A 13,724-nucleotide genomic window follows, 5' to 3' on the forward strand; every position below is an offset into this window, starting at 1 on the left:
CTCACCCCAACCGGTCGCAGCAGATGGCCGCCCCTCCCTGAGCCTGGTTCTGCTGGAGGTTTCTTCCTGTAAAAAGGGAGTTTTTCCTTCCCACTGTCGCCAAAGTGCTTGCTCATAGGGGATCATATGATTGTTGGGTTCTCTGTATGTATTATTGTAGGGTCTACCTTACAATAATACATACAGCCTTGAAGTGACTGGTGGTATGATTTGCTGCTATATCAATAAAATTGAATTTAATTGAATTCAAGGTGAATTCGGAACTAATTGGAAACATACTGGATATTAAATAAACCTGCTTTGAGCATTAAATAATTGTTGTTTGAAATTCTTTATAAATATTATAATATTTACCATTTACCATATATAAATATAGTGCCACTTTTCTACTGTTTAAATTGCAACTGTTTAAAACTGACTCATTTATTCATACACTCGAACATAAACACACACACGGTAAATGGCCTGTATTTGTATAGCACTTTACTTAGTCCCCAAGGACCCCAAAGTGCTTTACACTACATTCAGTCATCCACCCATTCACACACTGGTGATGGCTGTCAGTGTGCCCCAGCTGCCCTGGGGTGCACTGACAGAGGCGAGGCTGCCGGACACTGGCGCCACCGGGCCCTCTGACCACCACCAGTAGGCAACGGGTGAAGTGTCTTGCCCAAGGACACAACGACCGAGACTGTCGGAGCCGGGGCTCAAACCGGCAACCTTCCAATTACAGGATGAACTGCGAACTCTTGAGGCACGATTGCCCTATATACACATATACTTTACAGTACCAGTCAGTGCTTACATACTAGTTCTTTTCCCTTCTTTTTCATGCTTACTGGTACAAATGCCTGTTACTAGAGTTAAATGCTATCAATGTATTCTCACAGTTATCGAACTGTACAAATGCATACAAAATAACGCTCACGTAAACATAACTGTGCACTAGTTTGCCCTTATTGCTGCAGTTTGTTTCAAATCACTTTGAATAAAGCTCAGCTTCTCTCAAGCTCTCTCTCACACACACACGCACACACACACTAACACACACACACACACACACACACACACTGTGTAGCGTTTCAGCATCTTGTCTTGTAAGCTTTTAACCTGTCAGTCAAACCTGTTTTGAAGATGAATAGGTGTGCCACTTTCTTCTGTCCAGCAATGCGTATTCCAAACTTAAAGTCTGAATTGCTCCTCCTCTTTCTAGGTTCTAACAATATCTCTTCTTAAGATCTTGATTAAGACCAGCGAAAACTAAATGGATGAATGGAAACAAGGAACAATGTTCAGAGAGTAAAGTATTTCTTATTTTAAGCCTCATCTATTTAAACGACGTGGTGTCTGTTTTGTAAATCATCAGCCTTTTACAGCTGAGAGGAAACAGTCAGCTAGTGTATCTCCTGATGCAGGACCTGATGCAGCTCATTTTGGGTACTACGATCACCAAGCATTTAGAAAATCTATTAGAGGATAATAAAGTGTTTTCACCATCTTGGCCAAGAAGAAAAACACATTTTAGCATATAAATTAGCAGTCTCTTCTAAACAAGTCCTTTAGCATGCCGATGTTAAAAAAATATAACAAAAGGCATCTATCATATTGCTAAAAGTACTAATTACAGTGTTTTTAATTGTTTAGTTATTTTAATAGTTTAATTCAAGCGTATAACTGCATTGAGAAATGGGTGGTTATCTGTTGGATAATGGGATTAAGCAGTGTTTTTCTTGACGTTCATAAAAGACAAAATATGTAAAACAATTAATAATGAATGAGTCTGTTCAATGAAAACACTTTACGAAAGAGAAAAAAGTATCCAGCTGTAATATAGCATGCATCAACTCAGTAGTTGAGATCACAGCTCACTGCGAGGAAAGTCTTTATGATCGTACACAAATGACCCTCGAAACTGCAACTAAACAGTCACTGCGAGGCAGAGCTGTGGTGGTAATAAGGATAATGACAAGCACAATGAAACCTCTGCACAAGCATTTTCCTGACAAGAACAGATCCATTATTACTATTATTATAAGATTACTTCATGTATCACAGATTATCATCACATATTATTGTTACTTCCTACATCCACCTATGAAAGTACTAAAGAAGCTGAAGGCTCCAAGGTAAGCTCTTTGTCTATAGAAAGGATGTAGCCCTGAATTTATGAGACAGGCAAAGATACCAAAATACAAAAACAGATGCAAAAAACTGCACAAAAATGTAAATGTAACATATATATAAAATATATTAAAAAAATTAAAAAAGTAAATAAACATAAAGATTTATAAAAATATATACAAAAAACTAAATATGTAGCCAAAATACCAAAACCACAGAACAAAAGAGAAACACGCACTTTTCTAAACGTTGTACACTGCAAGGTTTCCTGTTCAAGGTTAACCCTGCATGTGTGTAATGGACCGAGTTGAAAAACAGGAGGAGTCCCACAAATTATTAGAAAAATATGGTTTTCATTCATTTAACCCCCAAAAATTAGATTTACAAAAGTAATAAATGTTGAGTTCATAAAAGAGGTCAAAGAAACAAAACTGAACTCAGGCCAAGACTGCAAACTTAACAAACCAAATGACTGCCACAAACAAACATAACTGACCTAAACATGAAATGACGCACAGGGGTACATGTAATGACTGATCAGACCGTTGTGACACATGAGGGGTAACAAACAAACACAATCATAAATCACAAAACAATGCAGTACAGTCTAGTTTGTTAATAAACTAAACACTAAAGAAGAAAATCAAAACCATTAAACCCTAAACTCAAATATTTAATTAAATACAAATACTTTGTTTTTAAATTGAAGAAAACACACATTCTCCCCTTCAGCAGGGAGTGGTGGTGTGGTCCAATTATCCCTCTTTGCATTTAGTGGTTTCAAACCCTGGCTACCATCTTTTGTCCAGCAACTCCCGGGGATGATGGCAGGTAAGAAATAAAAAGACAAAGGTTAGTCAAAAATCAAAGTGATGAAGTGGCATGAATACATAAGTAAACTAAATGTGCGTGCTTACAAATAGCTAGTGATGGGCAGATGAAGCTTCATGAAGCACTGAAGCTTTTCATCCAATTGGTTCACCCCAGCACAAAGCTTCTTGAAGCTTCATTTGCTCTAGTAGGACATCTACTGGACGTAAAAATATTAGTTGGCATGAATTTGAAGAGCGTGGCATTTTGCACACAGCCTGTAAATGTCAACAACAAAAGGAGTGTGTAAAACATGTATATTGTAGTGATGGCAGTATGCTGTGTATATTTATACTGGCAGTATGGAAAATTATTATTTGGAAATGCTTAAAATGGAAATGATCATTTACTGTGAGGTGAGGTGTGGTTGGGGTATGGACAGCTACACACTGAGGCTTTGAGCCTCAGTCCTGCCTGTTCACATTTTATTCTGTAAAAGCTAAATTTTCACTGCTTTTATGACCTTTTTAGTGGGGAGAACATAGCTAGGATTTAATGATTTAACAGATCTTTTAAATCCTTTGTCCTCCACAATGCTAAATGGCTGGGAGTCCTCAATCACCATGCTAACCAGGTCTTCATCTATTTGAGATTGTTCTCCTGAGGAAAGACAATAAAAACAAAGCACAAATATAAATATCACACACGTAACTTATTACAGTTGTATAATATTGTTATATCGAGACTAAGGAGCTTGGAAAGAAAAGCGTCTGGACTTCTTGAGTTGCTTGAAGACGTTTCACCTCTCATCCGAGAAGCTTCTTCAGTTCTAAGGATCAGTGGTGGAGAGTCCCAGATTTAAACCTAGTGGGAGTTTCCCCCCCAAAGGGGGACAAAGGACCCCTTGATGATCCTCTACCTAATCACATGAGCCAAGGTGTGAAAGCGGGTGTGGGTCCTAATCAGCCAGAGTTTCGGGTGAGCTCATTGTGAAACCTGGCCCCACCCTATCATGTGATTTCCTGAGGTCAGATGGCCCAGGGTGTGAGTGGGCGTTAAGGCGTCTGGGAAGGGATCTCAAAACTGGATTATAGATGGCAGCAGGGCCGTTGCTAGCCATTTGGGTGCCCTAAGCACAAATGCTTTATGGTGCCCCCCCCGCCACTGAAAAAAAAACAAAAAAAACATTAATACTTTTGAATTTCTCAGTGGAATTTGTTTAATTAAATAACAACAAACATGACAGTTAAACAAATAAATAAGGTTAAAGGAGGTTAAAAATACTGTTACAAATAAATACTGAAACAAAAATTGAACATTGGAACAAGAACAAAGAGCCTGGCAATAATGTGTAATTTTTTTTATAAAAAAATAATATATATAATATAATAGTATTATTATTAATATATTTACAAATAGTTTCACAATAGAATTTAAATAAGAAACTTAAATAAGAAAAATAAGAATTTGAACACAAAAGCCACATTCCTTAAGTAACTATGTTAAACATTTTTACAATTAGTTGTCAGAGTATGCCCTAGAGAGGCACACGCCTGCATTTTCTGGTTGCAAAATCAGCTATAAGGTCATCATATGATAGCTTCTGAGCCACGTCACCATTGATGCTGATAACAGCCAGACCACTTAAACGTTCCTGCCCCATTGATGAACGCAGGTACGTTTTAATGAGTTTGAGCTTTGAAAAGCTTCGCTCAGCAGAGGCAACTGTGACAGGCAGGGTCAGTGCAATACGCAGAGCAATCCACTGATTGGGATATACCTCTTGAAGCTGATTGTCATGTAAAAATGACAGCATTTCCAAAGCAGACGTCTGTGGTGGCAGCTGAGGAAGGTTGATGATTTCCTGCATCATCTCAGGTCCATCAATGTCAGCTACTCCCTTATCTGTCAGTGTCTTCTGTACTTCAGTGCAGTGTTTTTTTAAATCCTCCTTGGACATCCCATTCACTTTGCTGAAATCAAGCAGCACTCCATATTTCTCCTTCACTTGATTCATGGTCTCAAACCTCTCCTGTAGGGACATTAAAGCAGAGTCCACAACACAATTGAAAAATGTGACCTCAAGCTTTTTAAGGGCATCATGGAGGGGCTCATCAACAGCTTCATATGCAAACTGCCTTTTTGTGCTCCTGAGCTTTTTCTCCTTCAACTGTGGTTCTATGTTCAGGGCCTCACAGAGTTCTTTGGCAGCTGACACAGCCTCATCAAACCCAGACTGTCTGTATTTAGAGAGGTTACTTTTGGCAGTGTCAATGAGCCTGACAGCAACATCGAGCTGCATGGAGCTGGACTGTAGTAACTTGTTCACCTGGTTTGTGATTGTAAGAAGTTCACACCACACGATGGAGCAAATCAAAAATCGAAATGAGGCTACTTCCTCAGCAAGCACTTGAGCCTCCACCTTTGCGACTGCATCACTTACAGCTTCTCTGGCCTCCAGGAGAGCATCCCTCACTTCTTTTGTCTGACTCCGGACAGCAGTTACACTTTGAAGCCTGCTTTCCCATCTAACGTCACTCCAAGATTTAAGTGTCAATTTCACATGTTTTGTTAAAATGGCCCATCGCTGGGTGGCACTGGAAAAGAAATTGAACAACTTCTGCAAATACCCAAAGTAGCCAGTTGCATCTGGAGAGGACTTGGCAGCATCAGCTATGACCAGATTCATCGTGTGAGCTCCACAAGGCACAAACAATGCTCTCGGGTTTAATTGTAGCAGTCTGGCCTGAACACCTTGCTTCTTCCCCTTCATGTTGGCCCCATTGTCATAGGCCTGTCCTCGACAGTTTTCAAATGGAATGCCAAGCTCCTTCAACTTGTCAAGGACAACATTGGACAGGTTAAGGCCAGTTGTTTGCTCCACATTTATATAGCCAAGAAAGTATTCTTTAATATCTGGTTGTGCTTGGAAACAAACAATGCGTACTATGACTGACATTTGTTCAGTGTGACTCACATCTGGAGTACAGTCAAGAATGATGGAGAAGTATTTTGCCAACTGGATTTGCTTCACAATGGCGCGGAATGTTTCTGAAGAGATAATCTGAATTAGTTCGTTCTGTGTCTCAGGGCTGAGGTAATGTGTGTGGGAACCTTCATCTTTTATGTTGGCCAAGTGATTTGCCATTACAAGGTCATATGTTGCCATAAGCTCTACTTCCTTCAAGAAGTTGCCATTGTCCGGCTCATAAAGACGGTCAGAAGAGCCCCTAAAAGACAAATTTCTGGAAGCCAGTGAGAGAGTTATTGAGAGTAATCGTTTGAGAATCTCTCGCCACTTTTTCCTTTCTGCCTCTAGTAAGGTCAACTCCTGTTGATCTATTGCCATGCTTTTCTTTAGCCGTGTGTCCAGTTCTCTCCACTTAAGCATGCACTGTATGTGGTCTTGGCTACACTCATGACCCCTCAAACGGATGTTGATGTTCGACCAGTCACTGAAGCCCTCTGTACTCAGCTTTATATCCTTCACACTGAAAAGCTTACATGCAAAGCAGAACACAGCATTGTTCTGCGGTGAGTACACTAACCAGCTCCGGTGAACCTTTTCTCCATTGGGAAGAATTTTGAACTTAAGGCTAGTGTGAAATGCTCTTCCATCAGGCCCCTTTGGAAAATTAAAATCAGAGCTGACATTAAAAGGACCTCTCCGCACAATTTCAACACGATCAGCATCTACAATGTGAGCTGGCCAAAGAGCAGGATCGGTTGAAGGGGGCACACATGTCTCCACAGTGTCACTTTCTGATAGTCTCTCAGTGACAGGACTCTCAGTGGTACTTGTGTATGGAACTGTACCTGAACTGGTGGTTGATGGTTCTTGTTCTTCTTGGCTAGGGATTGTTGCAGGGTCTACAATGGCTGGTGGTTGATGTCCAGGGATGGCACTACTACTGGATGGTTCATCCTGTCCTTGAGATCCTCCTTGAACATATTTAAGCATTGACCCTGCATACAAGAGAAAATATTCAGGGATTTTACAGAAATACAATTTTGAATCTACAGTAGGCCTACGAAAAATTGCATTATAAGACTAATAAATTAAGTAAGTCACTGGTACATTTAAAAATTACTAACTATATTTTACATGTATAGATTTTCATAATGGCAAATGGCAATATAAACATGCTGTACATAATTTGATATAAATGCGCAAGTAGGAAATCTATATTACTGGAAGATATAGGTTTCATATTACACTGTAATATGAAACCTATATCTTATTTATGCCGCATAAATAAGATATGCGTCTTTATAGATATCCTGAAATGCAGCAACATACAAAGTAATCTTGTCTAATCTGATAATAATACTTGACTGCATCACTGACCTATCCCAAAGTTAAGGTTAATCAGTAGCATGCATGACGTTAGCCAGCTAGCAACCTGAGGAGGGAAATGCTAGTCTCACGATTGCTAACGTTATCTGAAAACCGTCAATTGAGTGACCATGATGAGTTGCTTTTAGTAGTCCATTCTATATTCATATCCACAACGTAAACAAACTACCCAACATCAATCATTTGCAACATTTGTTAACACAGTATGAACACTGCTAACAGGAGCTATCACAGAGTTGACGGACATGAGCGTGCAAGCAAGGGCTACAATAATGAACTTTTTTTATTGTTATTATTTAAACATTGCCTTACCGGCAAGCGACACCTGAGTTTCATCACGCTTCCTCTTCTTCTTTCTTTTCTCCGCTCCCGACTCCTGTTGCCGTTTCGAGGCCATGTTCAAACAGGTGTTTACCAATACCGAATTGAGGCATTATAGAACAGACCACTGGGAGTGGGGGGGGCACCAGGAGGAGACTGGAGACAGGGCACAAAGCAGATTCACCCCTTTTCTCGGGAAAATTGTTTTATGTTGCTTTTGTATTGTTTAACCATATTAATGCATATGATATTTATAGTATTAATATGGTTTACTTTTTTTTTTTTACGACCCTGATTTTTTTGGTGCCCTACCGGCCATTTGGTGCCCTACGCAGTGTGCGTTATGTGCGTTTGCGGAGCTACGGCACTGGATGGCAGACAGTTGGTGTCGTAAACCCCCGCCTCTGGGACTCTCCACCACTGATCCTTAGAACTGAAGAAGCTTCTCGGATGAGAGGTGAAACGTCTTCAAGCAACTCAAGAAGTCCAGACGCTTTTCTTTCCAAGCTCCTTAGTCTACGATGACCTGGATGACTGAGAACCTTCACAGAAATATTGTTATATCATTTAGTAACATTACTGCATCCTATATTATCATGGCATTTGATGGCTCACCTGGTCTTGCTCCACAATCGGTGTTCCCCTTATTCTCATGCAAAGCTCTGTAGTGCCTAAGCATGGATGAGGTGTTGTTGTTATATCCCAGCTCCCTGGCACATAGCAAACACTTCACCTTGTACAAAAGTAAAGGCAGCTTAACATAAATTGTATTGCACCATCAGTATTATGAAAATACATCTTCTGTAGAAATTTACATACCTTGTTGGGAGGAATAAGATCAAAATGTTCCCACACAGGGGAGGACATCCTCCTCTTCTTAGCTGGCTCCATTCTCTCCTGACTTTCTCTCCTCACTCTCCTAAACCTCCAAACTCTCTCCAAACTCTCACTAACTGCAACTCTCCATCAAACACCCACATTATGAATGAAGTCTGAGGGGTTTATATCGCTGTCATAGCTCGCGGCAAAGTTCGAACCACTTCCTGAACCAGTCACGTGGTACAGCCGGGCAGCGAGGCTTCGGACGTCATCATTTTCAGCTCCTCCCATAAATGAAGCAAGCCTCGATACGCGCATCGCGGAAACGCCCCCTCCATTACTCGACACAAGCTTTGAAGCCTCGATACAGAACGTCCCATCACTACAAATAGCACACATGTATCCAAACCAATTAATAAAGTTATTGAAAACTAAAGTGTGTTACTGTGTTCAAATGAAGAAATGAAAATACAAGAGTTACTGACTTTAGAGTGTGGCCACGGGTTTGGCCATCACAATGTGCAGACTCCAGCTGTGGTAATGTGGGCGGATGAAGATGGTCACTGATGGACCTCCACCCCTGCCTTCTGGTCATCTGTGTTACTGATTAAGACTTACCTCTGCTCTGTGTGTGTGTGTGTGTGTGTGTGTGTGTGTGTGTGTGTGTGTGTGTGTGTGTGTGTGCATGTGTAACAGTGCCCCAAGCAGATTAGGGCACAGCAGGCGTGATGCCAACTCATGCAGCTTCTCCTTAGAAGTCACTCAGCGCCCCGTCCGTGTAGACAAAGAGCAATAATGGGAGAAAAAAGACACAGACTAGGCTCCTCCAGGCAGACCCATTGCTAACCAGCCTCTGAGTGCTGAATGAGAAGGCAGACCCCCGCCATGCCAGGTGATTTCAAAGGCAAGGGTGTGTTATCTGTAGTTTGTGTGGGAGACAGTCTGATACGCTCCCTCTGTACATGGCTAATCCCCTCATATGGCACAGCTCCGACTCCACCTCAGGGCCAAAACACAGAGGCACTGTAGCATGAATGTAGCTCTGTGCAATATTAAAAAGAATAAAGAAAATGAAATAATAATTAAATCTAGCGCTGTGTTTTCATAGATTCACCAGGTCTTTCTCCCAGTGAGAGCGATGATTCAGCTTCTCATCTGGGTCCTGTGCCAGTATAGCATTTACTAGCAGATGGATAAACAGGTTTGGAAATCCCCTCCCTGTACTAAGGTTTGTGACATCATTAGTGACGGGGCTGTGTGGCAATTTTTGTGCCTTTACCAAAGTGACCTTCCAATATTCACACCTGCTTCACAGACTCATGGTCCAGGCCTGCAGAGGTGACAAAGTAAGTTGTGCTTGAACTTTTCTTTCAGGTCTCTTCTTTGATTCTCAAACTTTTCCCCCCCACACATTCACGTGGCAACACAATGAGTGGCTTCCAGGAGAGACTCGCCCTTCAAACTAATGATTCATCAATAATGTTTAGCCAGAATTGAAGCATCTGAATACACAGCATGTCTGTGCTCTGGCACTCCTTGAGGCAAAGATCTAACAGCTCCAACCAGATGTTTTGGCTGTGCTCCAGTTGTTGTTTGTTGGGTAAAAACTGGTTAATTAAAGTTAATTATGAGTTTGTTTTGCTTTGTAGTTTTAATTGGCATGTTTATCTCTGTTTACTTCATACAGCTCATATCATCTTAATAATAGTATGCAGGTTGAACGCCACAACTGGTTGTCTTAAGGTTGACTTAAAATAAAGAATACAAACCAAACTGTGAATGTTGGGAGTTAAATTAACTTCAAGGTGATTGGCTGATGACCAAAGCACGTCATAGTTTGGAACCATTTACATGTTTGTATTTTAGTATAAATGTCTGACTGTATGGTTGATTTGAAAATGTAAAGTTATTTTTAACGCGTGGCTTTTATTCAAACTCTGAAGCACTTTGTAACTCTGTGTTTGGATAAAAGTCCATCAAGTTATGAACCCATCAGCACATCCATGATTCTTATATCACCTTCCAAAGGTGCTCCATTAGACTGAGATCTGCTGACAGTGGCCATTAGAGTTCACTGAACTCACTGTCATGTTCAAGAAAACGGTTTAAGATGATCTAAGATTTGTGACACGACACGCTGTTCTGCTGGAGTCAGCCATCAGAGGAGAGGTACACTGTTCTCATAAAGAGACGGACATGTTCAGCAATAATACTCAGGCAAGCTGTGATGTTTACCTGAGTATTATTGCTACTCGGTTGATACTAAGGGGCCCAAAATGTGCCAAGAAAATACCCCCCACAGTGACACCACCACCGCTAGTCTGCACAGCTGACATAAGGCAGGATGGATCCATCCTTTCATGCTATTTATGCCAAATTCTGACCCGACCATCTGCATGTCAGAGCAGAAATCAAGACTCATCAGACCAGGCAACATTTTTCCAATCTTCTCATGTCAAATTTTGAGAACTGTAGCTTCAGTTTCCTGTTCTTAGCTGACTAAAATGCTCTTCTGCATTCTTTGGTTGTAACAAATGGTTGTATGAGCTACGGTTGCCTTCCCATCAAACATTTTTCTCTGACCGTTGACATCAATAAGGCAGTTTTCCCAAGAGAACTGAAGAAGTGCTTTTAAATTAAAGAATAACCATTCAAAGTGCTCAGTGGTGAAACTTTAAATCTTTCAGAGTTTGACAGCTGGACAAGTGATGCCTTATTTGAAGAAACGTGAAATGAGTTCAGCATATTATGTGAACAGAGATAATTCAATGAGTAAAAATAAACACTGACAAGAGAAACACTTCACTGTTGATTACCATATGGATTCTAATGAAAGCTGTAAATCTGTTAATATCCTGTTAATCTACATACAGCAAATAAAGAACATGTGACTTTAAAGCATCCAGCAAAGTGATAACTGTCCTCTGCCCACTAAGTAGTGACTCTACAATATTATATTTCATTTTCAGAGTTATTCTCCCTGACTTGTAGGGATGTAGGGGCTGTTATGAAGCTGTTGCAGATGGTACAGGAAACATCCATGGAAATTCATTCATTACTGAAAACTTTGTTTTCATTTTTTCATTATTTGAGAAAAATGTGAGACAGCTTCTCTTTGAATCTATGTGGGAAAATACAGTTTGTAAAAATCATGAAATTTTGAAGTGACAGAAATTCTCTGAGGGAGAAAGCTGGTTGGGAAGTTTATTTTACCAATTCAGCAGACAGAAGGCAAGTTGAGTTCAGCAAATCCACGTAAGATAACTGAATGCAGAACAAAATGTTTTATTGCATTTTCACTATTTGTCATGATCTGGTGACTCTGTGTTTATGTTTTGTTTTCTTATAGTTCTGTGATATAGTTGGTTTTTCATGGCTTTGTCTTTTGTATTTTTAGTTTCTTTAGTTATTCTTTAGTACTTTAGAGATTTTCCAGCCCTTAGGTTTTGTCACTGTGCTCACCTTGTGTTCCTTGTGTCACGTCTGGAGTCCTGGTTTCTATGTTCATGTATTTCCTTTGACAGTCCTGTACCCTGTGTCAGTGTATTCTTGCTATTTTCCAATTCAGGGTCTGCATCTTTCGGAGGCCGCATTTAAAGGCTGATTAAGTCACAGCCAGGCGACGAAGGCTGTCCCAATTCGAAGGCTTCTCCACATGCGGCCGACAAATGCGTCCTTCATTTCCCCGAATTTGAAGGATGGGTCGGGTTTATCCTTCGTGGCCCAACCTACCCCAGAATTCATAGCACGGCCCAGCCAATTCCAGTTTCTAAGAATGGCAGCAGCTACTTAGTTGTAATATTACTCTTATTACTCTTTTCAATACTTTATTAATTAAATTATGTTTTTAATGACATGTTTTTGATAGGCGTTCAGGCTTGCCGAGAGCTCCACAGAGGAAAGCAGGCCCAGCAGCAAACAGACAAACTGAACCTTCATGATCCTCTGGTGAAGAAAAAGGAAAATAATGTTCCTATTAAACACCACAAATAATGTAGTTTCAGAAAGGAGAGACTGTTTTCCTCTGTGTGTGTGTGTGTGTGTGTGTGTGTGTGTGTGTGTGTGTGTGTGTGTGTGTGTGTGTGTGTGTGTGTGTGTGTGTGTGTGTGTGTGTGTGTGTGTGTGTGTGTGTGTGTGTGTGTTTGCCGGCAGATGTTCAGCTCATTTGTCTCCAAGCTACAGTCTGTCTCTGTGAGTGCTCTTATCTTGTTTCTTCATTTGTTTTTGTGTAATAAACTCATAGACACCAGGGGTCAGTCGTCTACTGAGAGACTGTATTTATACAGGAAGTGTTCACTCATTCAGGTGTACCATGGAGTATAGGACCATATTAAGAAAAGCCATATATTATTGATCATTTTGAGAATAAGTAGAAATTTCAACATTAAAGTGGAAAATCTATTTTTGGGGAAAAAGTGAAATTTTGAGATTACAGTTGTTGTTTCAAGACAAACTGCTACAGTTGCTACACCCTAAGATAAGATAAGATAAGATAACCTTTATTAGTCCCACACGTGGGAAATTTGTTTTGTCACAGCAGGAAGTGGACAGTGCAAAAGTTATGAAGCAAAAATTAGAATACAATAAGAATAAATACAGTACACAACTGTACAGAATATGATAAAATAAAATAAAAATACTATATACAGTAGAATAAAATAGAATAAAATATACAATAAGATAAAAATAGAATACAAATGCTATATACAACTGAGTAAAAATACAACGATGCCAGAAAAGATTATTGCACATTAGTGTTATTGCACATGTGTGGATGTGTGTGTTTGATCAGTTAAAGTCTTTGTTGTAGAGTCTGACAGCAGTGGGGAGGAAAGACCTGCGAAATCTCTCCGTCCCACATCGTGGGTGCCGCAGTCTCCCACTGAAGGAGCTGCTCAGTGCTGTCACAGTCTCATGCATGGGGTGGGAGATGTTGTCCAACAGGGATGACAGCTTAGCCACCATTCTCCTGTCACTCATCACCTCCACTGGGTCCAGAGGGCATCCTAGAACAGAGCTGGCGCTTCGGATCAGCCTGTTCAGTCTCTTCCTGTCCCCAGCAGAGATGCTGCCACCCCAGCAGACCACACCATAAAAGATGGCTGAGGCCACCACAGAGTCATAGAAGGTCTTCAGGAGTGGGCCCTCCACTCCAAACGACCTGAGTCTCCGCAGCAGGTACAGCCTGCTCTGCCCTTTCCTGTAGAGGGCGTCTGAGTTATGAGTCCAGTCCAGTTTGTTGTTCAGATGAACACCAAGGTACCTGTAGTTGTCCACAGCCTCAATGTCCATACCT

General features: G+C 40.7%; 2 long non-coding RNA genes across 4 annotated transcripts; one reads left to right on the forward strand and one right to left on the reverse strand.

Annotated features, from left to right (window-relative positions):
* Positions 1–2,664: 2,664 nt before the first annotated feature.
* LOC109200689 (uncharacterized) lies at positions 2,665–10,464 on the forward strand. Of its 3 annotated transcripts, XR_002060843.2 has the most exons (5): positions 2,665–2,952; positions 9,125–9,320; positions 9,537–9,656; positions 9,744–9,774; positions 9,872–10,464. It is a non-coding gene; the product is annotated as an uncharacterized LOC109200689 (long non-coding RNA). The 3 variants fall into 3 exon arrangements; XR_002060841.2 differs by lacking the exons at positions 9,744–9,774; positions 9,872–10,464 and adding an exon at positions 9,803–9,835 and having other exon boundaries at positions 2,667–2,952; XR_002060842.2 differs by lacking the exons at positions 9,744–9,774; positions 9,872–10,464 and adding an exon at positions 9,803–9,835 and having other exon boundaries at positions 2,822–2,952; positions 9,537–9,629.
* Positions 4,033–7,973, reverse strand: LOC112844382 (uncharacterized). Its single transcript, XR_003217103.1, has 3 exons — positions 6,748–7,973; positions 4,712–4,963; positions 4,033–4,095 (listed from the first exon to the last, which is right to left on the reverse strand). It is a non-coding gene; the product is annotated as an uncharacterized LOC112844382 (long non-coding RNA).
* Positions 10,465–13,724: the final 3,260 nt, after the last annotated feature.

This window comes from Oreochromis niloticus, unplaced genomic scaffold, assembly GCF_001858045.2.
Source record: "Oreochromis niloticus isolate F11D_XX unplaced genomic scaffold, O_niloticus_UMD_NMBU tig00000037_pilon, whole genome shotgun sequence".
Lineage (NCBI taxonomy): Eukaryota > Metazoa > Chordata > Actinopteri > Cichliformes > Cichlidae > Oreochromis > Oreochromis niloticus.